Source organism: Mus caroli, chromosome 14, assembly GCF_900094665.2.
Source record: "Mus caroli chromosome 14, CAROLI_EIJ_v1.1, whole genome shotgun sequence".
Classification (NCBI taxonomy): domain Eukaryota; kingdom Metazoa; phylum Chordata; class Mammalia; order Rodentia; family Muridae; genus Mus; species Mus caroli.
The window spans coordinates 78949493-78958684 of NC_034583.1; the positions used below are offsets into that span (position 1 = coordinate 78949493).

The following is a 9192-nucleotide window of genomic DNA, read 5'->3' on the forward strand; positions in this document are numbered from 1 at the left end:
CCAGAGTGGTTGTACAAGCTTGCAATCCCACCAACAATGGGGGAGTGTTCCTCTTTCTCCACATCCTTGCCAGCATCTGCTGTCACCTGAATTTTTTATCTTACCCATTCTGACTGGTGTGAGGTGGAATCTCAGGGTTGTTTTGATTATCTAAGGAGATCTTATAGCCTTCTTATTACTGGTACATGGCATATTAGTCTTGTTTGAAATAAAAATCTCAAAACAACATGGTCCTATTGAGAGCGAACCTGTTTTCACTTCGCCTATGGTCTCCCATCCCTAATACAGAAAGCACTGCTGTTGTGTACTGTTAATGATCTTTGGTGGCTACTATGGTCATCTCCCTAGGGCACTGTAGGAAGAAAGTTAAAATCTTGACTCTAAAATAGATTAAGGGGATTATTCCTTTTCCTGATGACTACATGGCATTTTTCAAACTAGTTTTAGACAGGAGAAGATGAGAGTCAAAGTCCGTTTGATATTCCAGAGCATGAGATTAAGACCGCTGGCACAGTTGTTGGTGGGAATGAACATTAGAATTTAATGGGGTACTGAAATATTTGGTTATTCACCACTCCTTCCAATGGCCTGTTTCTTATTAACATTCTAAGTCTTAGAAGTCCTTGCCTCATTGCATTTTTTTTCTCGTGTGAGACAAAATTCTCTATATCAGGAATTTCAGTAAATCATTGAAGTTAGAATGAGGGTTAGTTATAAACCAGAGGGACCATCAGTCATCTCTCCCCCCTTTTTTACATCATCTCTAGCTATCATTTTATATTTGCTCTTGGTAGCTGGCCTTATAAATCTTAATTAAAGGCTTTCTTAGACACTGAATTTAAGCTATCACCCAATATAGCTTCATTAAGATGTCCATGTCCATTAAAACCTTATCAAAATGCAGCATCTATTGCCTGTGCAGCTCATGTAGCATTCATCTCTACAAGCATCATTAATGCAGGGAAGGGGGAATCTATGCTGGCAGCATGGCACTCTGACAGTTGCTCTTAAGCAACTGCAATTGGGTTTCATTTCTATACCACTTTAGTTGTATTTTCTACAATTTCAAAACTGGCTGGTAGCTCATTCCAAATCATGAAGCAGTAAATATCTGTAGTTTTTTTTAAAGTATCCTCAAACTATTGTTATTTTTAGAAGTAGCTCCCAAAATACCATCAACCTGTTGGCATAGTCTCAAATTCAAGAAAAAATGCACATCAAATTCCTAAGCAAAAGTTGGTGTTAGTTCTACACTTGATCTTAGCCAAAAGGCGGAGAAATGATTGATGTTGATTCTAAATTGTGGTGCTAGTATTTCCTTGTAGAGAACAGATGCAAGTTAATAACAATATATCTATCTGCCTTGATGCTATTTAACTGTTCATTCAGTATTTACTTTCTCTAACTTAATTGATTAGGAAATTAAGTAGAGGAGATAGGAGTTTTAGATGAAGCTCTAAAAGTGTGATTAAAGGAGATATTTGAAGTTAGGGAGCTAAAAAATCATTTAAGATATAATATTTAGAAGTTTACAGTATCAAATACTATTACTGCAATGACACCAATAAATACTGGGGATTTCCACAGTCACTGGGAAGTAAAAGATTCAGAGAGTATTCAGATGTAAACCTATGACAAGTTGTAGCCCTCAGCAGTTTAGATATATTTAAGGGTTCACAGTTGCTGCCTGTTAGGTAAGAGTAAGGGTTAAAACACTTATGGTTTGTGATCCCATCATGGTAATACTGTTAGATTTTCAGAGGCACTAAAGGAAATAGTTCTTAATCTGTGAACAACATAACTAATGTGAATGTGTTTTATCCAGCTGTAGTCCCTTCTTAAGTATTCAGGAAGCTTTATCTTTTTTTTTTAGGGGTGGTAATATGTATATTAAGTTTCATATGTACACATAGTGGGGGAGGCCATCCTTGCAGAAGCACCTAAGAGTTCCAATCTAGAGACAATGTCAATGGGTCAGCAGTTTAGTATCCAAATCCATTTAAGACAACAGTGATTGGCTGCTGTTGCCCCTTGTCATGGATTTCCTCCTTTAAGCTGGTGGGGGCCTGATGGAAATGTGGGGACAAGCAGTGGGGGCTGAGGGTCCCTTGGGGGGATAATTTCTTCTTTCAGGGAAGCAGCTCTCTTGGCAGGCTGCTATGATAACTGCTACTTACTTTATCTTTTTGTCTTTCCCAAGGGACTGAGCACAGTCATTAGGCCTTAGGCTGGCACAAATTTCAGAGGGAGTCTGCACAGCAGGTGTTTTCCGGTCTTTGCCCTTGGGTGGGGTGACTCTGCTTTGGGAAAGCAGCTTTTTTGAAGTGCTTTCATTTAAGTCCCAGTTGCTTTAGCTTCCCAGCTAAGTCTTTCATTTCCTGATCAGTTTCAGATTTTCCATCAGACTGACTGCTCTCCAGGGTCCTGGCAGACACTTGAGCCTTTGGCACAGAATTTTTGGTGGGCTAACTACTGTTCTCAGCCTTTGGGGTAAACTGATTCTTCAGGTCAGGTTCCACAGGGGTAGCTGCTGCCGCCGAGTTTCCTACTAGGGGTTGGGAAATAGAATTGGAAAATTTATTGAATTTGGCAATAAAGAAACCATTCATGTTGTGAGTGGAAGGGTAGAAGCATAAGATGGAACGCAGTGTGGGGTGAAAGCACCGTTCTCAAGAGCAGATAAAACCCTCTTGACCAGTGGGCATGGGCTGTACAGCCCTCTTTTTCAGGGCATAGTCTACTACCCACTCATTCTATTCCACCGCAATGAAACAGGGTCAGTAGACCAGAGGTAGTCTCCGGTTTTGGAGGCAGCATTGACTGAGTCAATTGCACTGAGGAGCAGTTCCTTTTGATGGTGGACAAGACAGAGACCTGGGATTAGGGAGTTGCCCAAGAATCAATAGGGCAACCCCTATTGTCCTAGTCCTTAGCTGTGACTCACAGGATTTTTTATATGGAACCTGAAATGGCCACCTCCTGTAGCCAGGCAGGAACCCCAAATGGAACAATAGGCACACCAACCTATTCACAAAACTTTTGATACAAAATTTATCCTGTTTACAAAAAGTGCAGGCATGGGGGATAAATCAGAGACTGGGGGAATGGCCAACCAATAACCAGCCCAACTTGCAATCCATCCCACGGGCAAACATCCATTCCTGACATTCGTAATGATACTCTGTTATGATTGCAGACAGGAATCTAGCAGTGACAATCTTTACACTTTTGTTCTCTGTTCTTTCATTCAGAAGCCCTTCCTGGATCGGACTTTTGGGTACACTTGCTTACTCCCATCCTTGGCTCCTGGCAGAGGCATAAAAACTAGGGGAGGAATTTTGAAATGCAATTAATTATCTTGCTGAAGACACATTTTGAAAAGAAGCCAGTGTCTGAGATGACTCTTTCCGTTCCATATTCTGTAGAAAGACTGGGCTCCTCAGTCTAAGATATGCATTACTAAGTGAACACTGTCTTTTAAGCGTTTGTAAGCAGGAGACCACAACAGTATGCAATGCGGTTATTTAAATATGTAGCAAAAATCTAAATTATATTATTTCCCTTAAATTTTAGAGAAATTATCACAATAGAAATTTTAGGAAATTTTTAGAGGAGTCTACATGTTAGGTGAGAAGTTTATATGGGAAATGCAAACCCATGGAATGTTTTTTAAATTATACCTTTATGTCTTGAATCTCAGGTGTTGGGAGATAGCTCAGTGGTGAAGGATACTATTGTTGCTCTTGCAGAGAGGATCTGGGTTTGGTTCCCAGAACCCATAGAGTGACTCATAACCATCTTAGTTCCAGGAGATCCTGTGTCTTCCTTTGCACTCTGAGCATCAGGCATGCACATACATAATTATACATGTAGACACACATCTCTTGTATATAAGATAAAAACATCTAAAAATACTTGCACCTTATAATACACTGCTTGTTCCATTGTTCTATACCCTGGATATAGTAGTGGACAAAATTCCTAGAAAATAAATCAAACATGTTCAATGTGAAATCTGGTAATTTACTTTTAGGAAGAAATATTATGCAGATGAAAAGAAGATTCTGGTAAAGAAGATTCTGGTTTTAGTGGTTAAAGAAACTTTATTTCGACAATGACTTTTCCCTCAATACCTAGGGTAGATACCATAGGCATTTCTGGAAGTATCCCAGCTTTCTGGAAGACCTCTTAGGCACTGGGAGAGTAAATTTTGAATAATTCTAGGTCTTGAGACTTTCATGATGTTGGCCATCTCACTTCGAGAAAATAGAGGTACTGCACAATGTTTTCGTTCAGAAGACAAAATTGCATTTTTTGCAGTCAATGGGGAGAAAAAAAATATCATTTAGCCATTACAGCCTAATCAGCTTCAAGAATGCTATGGAGGCTTCTAACAAACATTTACTCCTTTTTCAAAAACTAATCTTTGTAGAACATGACTTCAGTTCTCTTCATGTGCTTAGAGATTCCCCTTTGAATGTGCTCCAGCTTAGTTCATTTTTGAAGTGTATGGTTTAGATGTGGTTTGATATAAAGGCATACTAGAATGGAATTATTATTTCCCTTGATCTGGACAAAATATTCTATTAATGCAGCCAAGAATTACATTAGCTCTTTTGGCAATCACAGTTCAGTACTGATTTATATCAGGCTCCCTGTCAATTAATCCTTCGGGACATTTTTATTTATGCTCTTTCTAGGCAAAGACTCTGAATCTATATTAGTTTAGTTGCTGTTTGGAATAAAGGATAGGATTTTATATTTCCCCTAATTAAATTCATCTTGCAAGTCCATCTTTCCATCTGCTGGGATTGTGCTGGATGCTGATTGCATCATCTTTTAAAAATTAATAGTTCCAAAGAGGAGCTCAAACCAGATAGAAGGTATTTTGCAAAAAAACCATTTGTCATTGGGTTGTTCTATGCTGGATTATGCATCATAACATTTTAAAAAGTAACTTGGGAAGGAATGAGTTTAATTCCTCTCAGTCTTGCAGGTAGCAGCCCACAACTGAAAGAGGTCAGAGAAGAAACTCAAGCAGGGCAAGAGCCCCAAAAGACGAACTGTTGTAGAAGACAATACAAAGGTTGTTTTCTGACTTTCTCAGTCTAATATCTTATAGAACTCTGGACCTCTTCATCTGCTGGCTAGGTCATGGCCATTGCCACAGCAAATGAAACCTAACTAACTAACTAACACAAATAGTCTTTGTAAAAGCATTAGTAGGTTGTTTGAGATCCACTTTAGAGCTATTAATTTAAAAAAGAAAATACAAACAGTATCCAAGACAATCCTAGCAGATGAAATGATAGCTTTGCAAGACAAATCATTAGTCAAGAAAAATGCCCTACAGACTTTTCTACTAGCAATCTAATTGGAAGTATTTCTCAATTGCTGATTCTACTCCCAGACAACTTTGACTTATGTCAAGTTGATAAAAACATAACAGCAAATAAATAAGCAAGCAACAACAATAAAACCCAACCAATTAACCAAATAAAAAAGAACCACAACACTATTTTACAAGTTACCCTATAAAAATAAAATCTCAAGAAATTTTGGGGAGCAAACAAACCAAGTTGGTAGCCTTTCCTCTGTCCCCTTCAACTTGAAATTACTCATTCACTTAGCAGATTTGACTCCTAATATATGATTCCCTATCCCATACATTTGGAACACTTCAGTGAATAAAACAGACAAAAAAATTGCCCTGGAGAAGCTTGAAGTTTTACAGAGGCCGAAAAGGAAATGTATGTTTCAAAAGGATATTAAAAAGTCAATATGCTATGTCATAAGATGTGTATTGGGTGTGGTGTGGAGAATGACTCAGCCAGTAAAGTGTTTGCAATAAAATCATGAGCTCCTGTGTCTGGATTCTCAGTTGCTATACAACAAAATCCAGGCTGGTCTCAAGAGATTAAATGTGGGAGTGATCAAGCAAAGAAACCTAAAATATACCTCTTGCCCTCACACACACTCACAGAGAAAGATATACATGTGTACCAGCAGACACACATGTACACACCTTCATTAATAAGTATGTGCATCACAAACACATGACTCCATACACACAAAACAGAGGTAGGTTGTCCCTGAGATGTGATATCTGAGGTTGACCTCTATCCTCTACATTCGTGTACATTTATATTCATGTATACTATACATGAGCACACTCTGATACTCATATAGTCAGTGTATAAGGATTCTTAAGAAATAAAGAACAATCAGGATGTGTGTCTGTAAATAAGAGATTTTTCTGTGTGGAGAATGTGATTATCATTAAGAAGATAGACAAGTCCCAACATCTGTAAGGTGGGTTGGCAAGAGAAGTGACACATAACAAACAATAAGCTCCAGTATGAAAGATGATTGGATTAAGACCCATTGAAAGTCAGTTCTTCCATGTGAATCCAAAGTCAGTTGAGAACTATGACCTCATAATGAAGGCATCCATATGGGGGGAATTCTCTATTATCATGTGGACTCTGTGATGGTAACTTTGACTGTTAATTTGACTGGATTGAGAAGTGCCTAGGAGATTAAAGCACACCTGTCCCTGTAGGATTAACCAAAGGAAGATCAACCCTATTTCACAGGCTAGATCCTGGTTGAATGAAAGAGAAAAATGAGAGACATATCATTCTACTTCATTGCCACTGAATGTCCATATACATGTTCAAACTATTTTGTGAGAGTGTTTGTGGACATTAATATTCCAGTTGATAGACTGCACAAATCAGCTTGCTCTTTCTCTGTCTCTTTCTGTCTCTCTTTCACTCTGTCTCTCTGTCTCTCTCTTAACAATCTTATTCAATCTCTTTAAAACCTACAAAAGACTTACTATTCCATAGAAATGGTGTAACTAGCAGGATAGCACATATCTTTGACACCAGCACTCATGAGGCTGGGACAGGCAGAGCTCTGTGAGTTTAAGTCCAGACAGTGTACATAGTGAGTTCTAGGATAGCCATAGCTATTTAGAGAGAAAATGTCTATAAAAAGATAGTATTTGTTTTCACAAAGTATCTTTTTCAAAATACCTCTTTAATATTACAGTGTAACATCCCAATTGCTGCCATGGCATTGAGAGTTTGGGCACTCTTGGGAGTCAGGGTCCATTTGCTACTTAGTTTTGGGAAGCATCTGAATTTACACTGTACTCAGCAGACTGACTGATTTCTCCACTAAAGCCCATTTCAAGACTCTGAAAATTTGTTCTCTACCTCATATATAAGGGAGTCAGCAACAGATACTGTGCTGTCACATGGATAAGACTATCATGATGAAATCCTTATGACGGCTCTTTTAATATTTTTAGCAGTGTTTCCTCTTAAAAAATATTGAAAGATTTGGTAGGGTTTAAGAAAGACTGAAAATAGTTCCTTCCCCCAAACCCCAATCTCTACTTTAAACTCATAGCTGGGATAGTTCACTTCATTTATAGTGAACTCAATAATTATCATTTCAGGATAAGACTGACTCAGAATTCTGTGAAATAATTCCCACCAGTAAAAACAGTATTTGTCGCATGTACTCGTTATGCCAACTCTTGTCAACCCTGGCACCAGCTGCCAGCTGCGTTAAATGTTTTAATGTGAGAGACCTAAAGTGAAATTGAAGCACCCTGCTTTTGATAATAAGTCAAATGTGAATTTAATGCTTGACTGAGAGGCAGCATATTAGTAAGACTTTCCAGTGAAAATGATAGATGTTGTGTTTTTGAACAGTGGTGAGGGTTTTATTGGGATTCTGCTTAGCTTAGAGGTTGATATTCCATGATTTTTCAGAATTACATTTGAGAAAAGATTTTGGAAAATTATATTGAACTGCATTGATAAATGGTGAAAATTCTAAATAAAATTACTTTCTGTATGGAGAGAGCAGATATTATTTAATCCTGAATTGTATATTTTATGTTCCTTTTTATAAGAGGAAATTCAAATATACTATGTAAAAGAACGACACGCATCTCCAATTTTTTGCTATTAAACTTATCTTGACTGCAGTTTTCATAATTCTTCTAGATAAAGCAGAAGAGAAATCTTACTTTTTCTAAATTCAGTACATAAAGGCAGAACATCTGGGGCAGAAAGAGTATGTTTGTTTTTTCTAGAAAGAAACAAAAATGTGTATAAAATTGAGCAGTAAAGAATCAGGAAGGCTTAGCTCTATGCTTTTTGTTTGTTTGTTTTCTGGATGCTCTACATAATCATCAGTCTACCCATTTATAATCTTCTCAAATGGGTGAATTTTATCAGGGTCCACTAGGCAGAAACTGTCTGTGTTTCTGTGGTGGTTTGAATGAGAGTGGCCCCCATAGACTCATAGGTTTCAATATTTGACTGATTGTTGGTGGCAGTGTTTGGGAAGGATTTAAAAGGATGGACTTAGTAGAGGAGGTATGTCTCTAGGGGTTGGGTTTTGATGTTTCAAAAATCTAATACCATTCAAAGTTATCTATCTTTCTATCTTTGTTTTTCTGGATCAAGACGTGAGCCCTCAGCTACTGCTCCAGTGTGGCATCTCTGCCTGCCTGATATCATACTCTCTGTCATGGTGGCCCTTGACTCTGATCATCTGGAGCTATGAACCCCAAATTTCATGTTTTCTTTTATAATTTGCATAGATATACTCTATTCCTTTATCACAAAACCAGAAATTCCAGGGAAGCATTTGGTAAAATGACTGTATGTCATCTCTGTGCCTACAAAAGAAGTGAGGTCTGGCTGTGGAAAACTGGTATCTTCTGGTGAGATCATGTACTGTCATTAGAATTACATAAACTGCTAGATGCCCAGAGGAATTTCCACCTCTTGACCCAGCAGAACAAAGTAAATTTGTCTCCAAACCAAGTCCACTATGCCCTGGAAGATACGATTATTCCTGATAGAGGACCACTTGCTAAGGGACACTCAAAGAAAAGCAAGGGATTAAGAATAATGACAATGATGAAGGATGAGGCATAGTGCTCTTCATTTTTAAGATTTTTACCAACTCAGTTTTATTTTGCTTCATAGTGCTTGGCCTTTTAAAGCTTACCTTTAAATTATACTCATCTTCTTGTACTCAGAGATTTTCCTTTTACCCCTTCCTTTGAAAATGCAAAATATGTCAATAAATTGAAGATTTTATTCCCCAACTAGAGTAAAGAAAGGGCCTTGATGTTGGTAGTGACTCAAAATGTCATCTTCA

At 37.9% G+C, this 9192-nt stretch overlaps 1 pseudogene; it reads right to left on the reverse strand.

The window, feature by feature from the left end:
* Positions 1-1999: 1999 nt before the first annotated feature.
* Positions 2000-4252, reverse strand: LOC110308989 (annotated as a pseudogene).
* Positions 4253-9192: the final 4940 nt, after the last annotated feature.